The sequence below is a fragment of the Glossina fuscipes genome, unplaced genomic scaffold (genome assembly GCF_014805625.2).
Source record: "Glossina fuscipes isolate IAEA_lab_2018 unplaced genomic scaffold, Yale_Gfus_2 28, whole genome shotgun sequence".
NCBI lineage: Eukaryota > Metazoa > Arthropoda > Insecta > Diptera > Glossinidae > Glossina > Glossina fuscipes.
Window position 1 is genome coordinate 6,347,144 of NW_023998423.1, and position 9,537 is coordinate 6,356,680.

Below are 9,537 nucleotides of genomic sequence, written 5' to 3' on the forward strand. Positions count from 1 at the left end.
GGAGTCATTTGAAAAGAGCAATTACGACGAATAAATAACTCACTATTTACTCAAAATAACAAAAACTCCTTCTTACTCCTAACTTTACAATTTGAATGATTCTTTATTTTTTCCGGTTAGTATATTTTACATCGCCGCGGTATAGAGCTAAGAAATCCGGGCTTTCGCGCAATAAGACCCTTACCATAAACTCCATTAAGTAGCCTCTATATTTACTGCTATTATCGTCTGTGGAAAACTGCCGAAATGAACTTCGATAGAATCTGCCTTTACCTACCTAAACCGACTTTGTTCGTCGAGGTACGCCTGACATTGTGCCTGACAATCTGTGGTAAACATTCTCCCAATCACAAAAATCAAGATATCGCCTATAAATTTGCAAAAGAATTTGAAAATGACCCAAGCTGGTCGAAGCCAACACCTGTACTATTAAAACTGAGACCATTTTTCTTTTTCTTTTGATCGTTACTTCTGCAGCTGCGTCCACGCATTATAGAGTGTAAACATGTGGTCGTTTTCCTCTTTTTTTGGATCACGGTGATGGGTATAAAAAATTCGGTCGCGACCGAACGTGAGAAAAGGCATTAGAGCTCTCGAAATAAAGTAAAGAATAGTCATTTTTCTTTTTTGCTTCTTCTATTCCTTTATTTCTCTCAGCGTACCGCTACACTTGGAACGGCAAACTAAAAATATTCATAACTTAAAATCAAGTAACAAAAGTTCAAAGCACATTATTGTGTGGCATTTAATCAATCGGAACCGGTTTCATTGAATTTTCGCATGAATTTAAAAAATGTTTCTTACCAAACTTTAGATTAACTGGTGTTGTGGACGGAAAGCTAACAGCCGGTACTTATTTTTTAACACATTCCTATATATAGGGAGTTTTCGAGCGGTGGGAAAAGCAGATGTAATGTTAATTGTATCTTATGCTTTTTCTTCCTTTTCTTGCTGCTCCTCAAACAACGCATACCATGGATTAAATAGAAAAAAGATTTTCATCCCTTGTAATTGCTTTATATAATTGCAAAAACTTATCATTATTTGTGAGAATTTCCATTATTGAAAGGAAATTATTTTCAGAAATCATTTCATATTTGACTAAGTAAGTAGCCTAAAGGGTAAAAACAGCTGTTATATCGTAAGAAATATACAATACAATAATTAAATCTTCCTTGCATTAGCCAGAAAAAAGTTATTGAAAGCAACAATCTAAGCAATTTATTCAAATGGAAAGATTACAATCTGATCACAAAGACTTAATAAAGGCAAAAGTAAGATGGGAAACAATAAAGTAAATATAAAAGGTGATGAGAGCTGGCACAAATATTCCTTCCTAGTTATTTATGCCAATGAGCAAAGACAAGAACTAAGGAACTTAGACTTAACAAAAAACAAAACAACAACAAAAGCAAGTAAGAAAGTTATATTCGGTCGTGGCTGAAACTTTTATTCCTATCGCCGTTATCCTAAAGAGATAAAAAAAAAAAGAAAAAGTAAAAGAATTTAATTTTCCTGCTCATCAATAAATGATGATGTTGGGGATGGTTGAATTTTATTAGCAGTTTTTTTCGCATAGATGCATGGGTGTTATAGGCGTGTCCTTTGAAAACTTTAGGTCATTTCCAAATCCTCTTGCTAGAGTGCACGCGATATCTTCATTTTTGCCAACCGGAGAATGTTTACCATAGATAGATGCACAGTCGGGCAGACGAGTTGAGGGACATGCTTAGGCGCATTCGAAATTTGAAAATAGCCAAGAATTGATAACCTTTTTGGGGATTTTGAAGCTTGTTTTTGCGCCTTATAAAAAAGCATTAAATTTTGATATACTATCGGAAGGAGAGGCGTGGTCCAATTTTTCAATTTTCAGGTTTTCAGATTTTTTACAGGTACTATCAGGTTGCCCATAGAATATACGTTCACTTTACTTTTATGCTGTTACCTGCAGTAATTTACGAGGTGTTTATACGCTGCTCTTCGAGCGACTTGGCCTATTTTCAATAGCAACCTGCGTGCAAGAACTTTCAATGTTTCCGCTAGCTAGAAGCTGTTAGCTTCATTTTTCCGGCTTGGAAAATATTGACAGCAGACATTACCCATGCGGACAGACTCAAAGACAGACATGCTTAAATCGATTTAGTATTTAAAGCTGATCGAGAATATGTATACCTTATGGGGTCTCTGATGCTTCCTTCTTGGCGTTGCAACCGTTTTGATGAAATGAACATAACCCTCAACCTTCGGTAATGGGTATAAAACGCGGAAAAACATCGTAAACGCATTGTACGTCAGCATCAAATCCAGTACAAGAAAATATATTCGGTTAATTGTTGTTTTCTTCCACAGACTGCGCCACTCGAAGGCAAGCACTTCCTTCAAAAGAAAAAAAACAATTGCTTGTAACATTGCCCTTAACAACGATGATCTCGTTATCTCCACCAACATTCACCATAATTCGCTTCAAATAACGGAATACATTTTTTGCGAATTGTTGAAATACAAAACAATTGCAAGCAAGTTAGCAAAGTGCTACGCGTACTTCCTTCCTCATTGGTAATATACTTGTTTTTTTTTTCGCTTTACCTCTCATCCCTGAAAATTATGCTGTTTGTATCGCCAATTAAATCACTTCTTAAATTTTATCTTCTTCAATACAATTCTTTAAAAAGAAAAAGCAAATAAGAAACTTTTGATGAGATTTAAGAAAATAGAGAAACAAGAAACCGATACCTGGAATGATAAAAACATTTTTGACTGAATTCACAGAACGTTTTGTATTCTTCTTTGGCACAGAACTCAAACATTTAAAGCAAAGCAATTATACAAACGCTTTAGGACATCAAAGCATTTCTTATAGGTCTTTTTTGAGATAGCCATGAAACAGTGCATCTTTCATGTTTGTTTGAAGATAATATAAAAAGCAAAAGCACTTGTTAGCATATTCTTCGAGGTGATATATGTAAACTCATAGCGGATGATAACAATTTGTCAGTGAATTGCTAATCTCGGTTGGTTACACCGGAAAATATTTAGAAAAATGCTAAAATATATTCTCGACAACTGAAAAGCGCAGTTGCAAAAGACACCTTAGATCCCGATGATATCAAAAGCCAGCGGAAAAAAATCAAAGCCTGTACTATATTGTTTACAGTCCAAATCCATGTTCAAAACGAGTGCATTTTTTTTTAGGGTTCTATAATGCCTAGTTTCCACTGTTCAAATAACGCGCCGGGGGATCTGCAACGGGCCGCGACGGCCATAAAATATGGGGATAATGACGGACAGTTAAACGATTGCAGGTTTAAACAACACTATAATATGATTCGATAGGGTAAACCTCAATTGCGTCAATATCCCGTTTACAGTTTATGCCTATTCTCGGGCAAGGTCGAGAAGGGTTAGGTGTGGAATAAAAATTTATCAAAAGATAAAGATATCAAATGGAAGTATATTCGCTATATGGTTTGGAATTTTGGGCAAAAGAAGCCCGTTTTCTAAGTTGGTACAGCACAAGGGAACAAGTAAAGTACGATGGCTACAACGGCAACTAGTGTGAGCTAGGGGCCTGATACAGTAAGGCATTATATTTATATATATTTTCGAGTTAAAACTCCAGCTTTGCCGACTTTTTACAAAGCTTTATGGGAATTCTTAAATCATATTGTCTTGCATGTATACAAAGAAATAGAAGAAGAAGAAGGAGAAGAAAAGCATAAAAAGAAATTATGATCGCTTCTTCTCAAGTTTAAGGTTATTTCACTAATTTGTGTTTATCTTACACTAAGGTACATTTTTTTTGTATTCACTCATTTGCAGTTTTAGTTTATACCATGAATTATTTTGTAAGAAATGAAAAACAAACAATGAAGACCATACATTACACCTTGCAACATTTTTGGTATAGAGTGTATTAAGTTAGTGCGTACATATGTAACGCCCAGAAGGGCTTAAAATAGAGCCACTTTTTATTATACCGATCGATCCAGAATCAATTTCTAAGCCAATATAAGTATGTCTGTCCGTCCACTATCTGCCCTTATATTATTTTGACGTTCAAGCTGCTGATCGCATTTTTTAAGATAAGGATGAACGCTATTGAAAACGGTTCGTATCAGTTCCCCTATAAAGCCAGGTTTCTGAAATATCGTTATATGGAAGAAAATTGTAATTTTCAAAGGGACGAAGTAGTAGTATTTCGACATTCTAAATTGGTGTGAACATTTTGGGCCGGCTAGGGCAATTTTTTGGCCCCACTCTCATATAACAGTTGCCACAGAAATGGAAACTTTATATGGTAAAGAGGTCAAGTTCCCAATATTTGATGGTGAAAATTCGCTCGCAATAGTAAATTAACAAACAAATCTACCTTACCGAATTTGGATCATGTAGGTCTATTTTTTGGATACCATCCCATATAAGAATTCTGATGAAAAGTAAAGCCTTATAAGCGAAAAAAATCTATTCGTTAATTTGTTTGTAACAAAAATTTGCTCATGATAATAATTATATAAAAAGATTAAGTGGAGCTAATTTGAACCACATGGGTCTCTTTCTTTCGTGACTCCATATAAGACATTTTTAGCGCTTCAGCAAAAAAACGTGAACGATAGGGAATTTCGCTTACATAGATTTATTTTTTGGACCCCAACATATATAGGCGCTAATACGAAAGGCAAACTCTTATATGGAGAGAAAGTCTAAGCTTCCAATAAAGCGGCTTTCATGAAAAGTATGCGTTTGCAGGAAAATAACGTGCACTTTTTGGTGTCTTATTACCAAACTGAGCGAATAGCCGTTCTAGGCGAACTGGTATAGGAGATGTAATGGTCGACGTTACCCGTTTATAATATTCTTACTTGTTTGAAAGTTGAGATGACTCTATTAGAGGGTCATAAAAGCTATTTTCCAATTTGCGGATCAATTAATGGACAAGAAAGCTCTCGATGGTATTATAAAATGAAGATCATGAAGATTAACAAAATTATTAATTCGGTAGTTTTGGTTCTAAAACCATATGTGTTTGTTTGTCCTGTAAACGAACATGATATGAAAATGAATGAATGTATTATGGTGTGAAAACATGCAATCAGCAAATCCTGTTCATTTAGATTGACATTCGGGGCTAATTATTGAACACAAGGTGTTTTATAGACAACTTGTATTGCTACGACTACATGCCCATGAAGTTCTGATCTATTGGCGAGAGTAAAAGAGTCGGCTCTGGTGTGTGCAAAAACCATTTCGTTTGGGACGTCGCAAAGAAACTTGAAGACTTATGGTTTCATTACTCTCTAGCATATGTATGTTGGTTCCGTCGCTTGTAAAAATACAGAATCTTGCTTTGTAGCTTGAATGTAACGCTTAGCAGTCATTTCAAGCGATACTTGTCTATCGATTCTTAAGCCAGAGCAGGAAATCTGTAAATTGATCAAATGATAGCTTTTTCTTTGTGAATTACTTTACGAACATGTTCAGGAGTGTGCTTCAATCATTCCCTATTCAGTTTCAGTGTTTGTTGCACACTCATAAATTAGATAATTAAAATATATAAATGTACCAACAAAATGTCGTTAACCAATTTTAACTGCATACAGGTTGCTTTTGACCTACGGGACATTTTTGCTGCAAACATATATTTAAATTAAACAAGAGTCAAATAAATAAAATTACTATCGCATCAAAAATAAAAGTGTGCACATACATTGCGACAGCCATTACGAAAGAACAAGAGAATTGAACCACTTTTACTAATACTATGCCAAAAAAAGGAAGAAAGAAAAAACGAAAAAAAGAAGAAGAACAACGTACAGGCAAAAGGCACCAACCAAGTGCAAAATATATGGTGCAACTGCCAAGAGCATGCTTGTTGGCGTGAACACATAATTTATTAAACGTGATTGCAATCGTTTAAATCGCGTTGTTGCAATCTACCACAAAATACTATAAAGGCTTTGTGCTCTTTTTTTTTTTTTTTTCTCGTTGGTACGATCTGAAAAATAACCATAAATGCCGGCAAAATTCTGACTATCACGGTTAGTAGGCTGAGCTCCTCTAAAATAATTTAATTTATAAATAATTCTATGTATTATAAAATATAAGCTTCTGATACATATATATATATACAAAAATCTATTTATGCATATATTAAAGTTTTTCAAAAAACCGCTTGTGTTATGGTTATGGAAGCAACCGACAGACATGCTATTAATAGTCATTATTCACTGATAGATTTTTTTTTTTAGATGGCTTACCACACTTTTGAGTAATACTCAAATGAAATGAAACTAGCAAAGGATTTGCCAAAGAGCTTTGCAAAATCTTTAAATTCATGTCCACTACACCGCACTTTAACGATTCATTGAATGTTTGCGTTTATATCTGCATTAAGTTGCAAAAAGATCTTAATCAAGCAAATAAATTTTGCTTAGCATCCGTAAATTTAATCTTAAGTTGCTCTCAAGGCTATTGAAAATTATTATAAAATTTTTTTTTACACCCACTACCTAACATATGAGCGTCTTTTCATTTTGTGGAAACTAAAAGAAAACTAGAAGGATACTAGAAACTACATGCATTCCTGATCCTTGCCATATTCTGATTAATGTTCTTACGTCCGTATGTCCAACTGATGGCAAATATTGAGATATCTGCTACAAATTTGTAAATTATTGCATTGCAGGCCTTACGATGATCTTGTGGGCGGTGCACGCCCACACTCTTCTTTCAAAAGCACGAAAATTGTTAAATTTTGTTTGTTGTCCGCAATCTAAAGGAAAATAAGAGAGAGAGAACAGATATGACGATTAACATTTCTGCACGTATCCTACTGGCGATCCCAAAAAAGTCGACCTTACCCATCTACATTTTATAGAGTATCGATATTTCATTGATTTTCTAATTTTTTTTTGTTGACATTTGATAAGCATACAAAAGAACAACGTTTTTTAAAATTAAAACTTTGCGAAAATTTGTGATTTTTCGTGTGGTGCCGCAAATCGTATGAATCAAAAATTCAAAGGTTAGAGGAAAACTTTAAGGAGACCGACCAGTTGTGCTCACGATAAATTAAGGCTAATTCGAGTGATTTGTGCAGAAAAGCTCACATATATAGCCCAAGATAAAATATAATGAACATAAGAACACCCACGCTTCTACCTAAAGGAAAATTCACAAGATGGGAATTTAAAGTTCTTCACCGTCTTATGAGTAATCACACCTACGACAAGGTCTATTTTAAAATGATCAAAGTCTCCTCCTCTGACATCTGTGAGGATTGCAATATTACTAAGTCTGCCGAGCACCTTGTTTTTGAGTGCAGGAGGTTTGACATCCTTAGACAATCTTTCAGTATATATAACCTGTATAACAATCTATATGAAATTTTTCGTGCTGGTATTTTTACATTTAGTATTTCTATTACAATCACGAATCGCCTACACTTTTTCTTTTATCGGCATTATTAGCCGGATCTTGACAGTACAGTACCATATACGGTGATTTATGGATTGACAACGGAACAGAGCCTCTCAATGCGAACACTCTGCCACATCAGTTTACCTATGCTTAAATTTTTTCATCAATCGCTCTCAATTTCGCTTCTGGATTATGGATCTAACATTAACTTAACTGGTCCAATCCATTTCTAAACAAACAAAAAAAAAAAACTAAAATTGACAGCTCATGTGGAAGCTGCAAACACTGACTACTGAAGTGGAGTTGTCAGATCGATTAATCTTACAAAGTTCTCAAATTCTGAATTGAATTGAATGGCTAGATCTTACTACCTCGCTCTATCGGACTAATTTTTTTTTGATGGTTTTCAAAAAGCGGATTTTATAAATATCACCCAGTAACGATGTTGCAATTGAAAACCAATATAAGGAATGAAATTAATCGATTCAAGATATTACAACGGTTCCAACAGTTTTCGGCATCACTTTGTATTCGAAGTCTCAAAGTTGAAAATTGCTAGTATAGGTTTATAGCCAGCTGCTATGCCTAGTCCAGTACTCTTTGTAGTTGACTGATATCACATTGAGAAGAAGAAGCACTTTACACGGGTCATGCGCAAAGTAAAATGTCTTCAATGACATCCTTATAAAACTGTTTTATTATATTACTTTTACGACATAGTACCAATTTTGTGTGTAAACTTACCTTTCATCTTTTTCTTCTTGGTATGCCAATGCGAAGTAACATCTTTGAAGCCTTTAACTTTGGTCCCTCCTATACAATCAATCATTTCATCTTGACCGAAAATCTTGCTAACTGCTACAGGTTTTTCCAAAAGTTCACGCACCCATTTCATCTTATCCTCAATAGAGCCGCCATTCAATTGAATCTCCACTACTGCGTGGGCTTTCTTTTGGCTTTGTTTAATCACACGGACCTGAGAGTGAGTAATGACGCGAATCACTTTGCAGTAACGTAACATTTTATGGAAGTCATTTTCAATGCTCTTCTTTCCGAGATCATCATCCCGTTTCTTGCTGGTCTTGGCGAAAGGTTCTTTTGCGAATTATACCAATTTTTATAGAAACGTCGATGACACTTTTCGGAGAAATGTTGCGGTCAAAAAAGGATAACTAAAGTACGCAAATCGAAAGCTGTTTCAATGTAGCCTACCACACAACAACAACAATCATGGGCGGTGTTTGCAAAACGGTGACGGCGTCCACTACTTCTTTTTTATTGATCTTTGAATCGGGAAGATCAGCTTCGCGAACGATGTGCGACTTACCAGCCTTATAGCCAATAAAGCTAGGTAAATGTGCAGGCTTGCTGGCATCATCTTTGGGGAAGCACTTAACTTTTCCACGACAACGAGTAGAACGTTTCTTCGGCCAAAAGGCCGTAGAACTATGGCGAGGAGTCGAAAATTTATGATGGGACATTTTTATTTAATTAAAACACGTCCAAGACAAGAAGAACGTGTCCAGTCCCTTCAGTTCGTCTTTTAAGAAAGATTGTTTGCACTTTGTTCACTTTTTTAAGAAAATTACACCTATATTTTATCTATTTAATAAACTTTGATAGCTAAAGTTGAACATTGTTTACCTGCCAGCATGAGTTGCATGGCGAAAAACATGGACTTCTCCCTGTGAAAAACACGCCATGGTCTTCTACCTTTGGCAGTATTCAAAGAAATTCGTTAAGAGCAAATTTTTGGCAACAATTTTTGTGGGTTGGATGTCCCAAAGGAAGATTACAATGTTATCGGCGTAAAAGTTGTAGTTGATCGAATGACTTTGTTGGCCATCTGAGCAACTTGACAATGATCTTAATAAAGTTTGCATGATTTTATTCCGTGAAATTCCGTTAAATCCCGTCAGCGGTGAATAGGGATCTGAGGACAGAAGGTTTGATAGTGCCGAGGCGCACATCGTCAAAGTTTATAAGTAATTTGAGTGTAATGCAAGTCTCTTACTGACCTTCGGCTTTCGAAGTTTTTGCCCATCGTCCGCCATGATCGCCTTGTTATGAATGAATAAAATTGTGGTGATTACGGTTACATACAGATGGGCGTCAGGATCA

General features: G+C 35.4%; 1 pseudogene; it reads right to left on the reverse strand.

Annotated features, from left to right (window-relative positions):
• Positions 1–8,098: 8,098 nt before the first annotated feature.
• LOC119636312 lies at positions 8,099–8,897 on the reverse strand (annotated as a pseudogene).
• Positions 8,898–9,537: the final 640 nt, after the last annotated feature.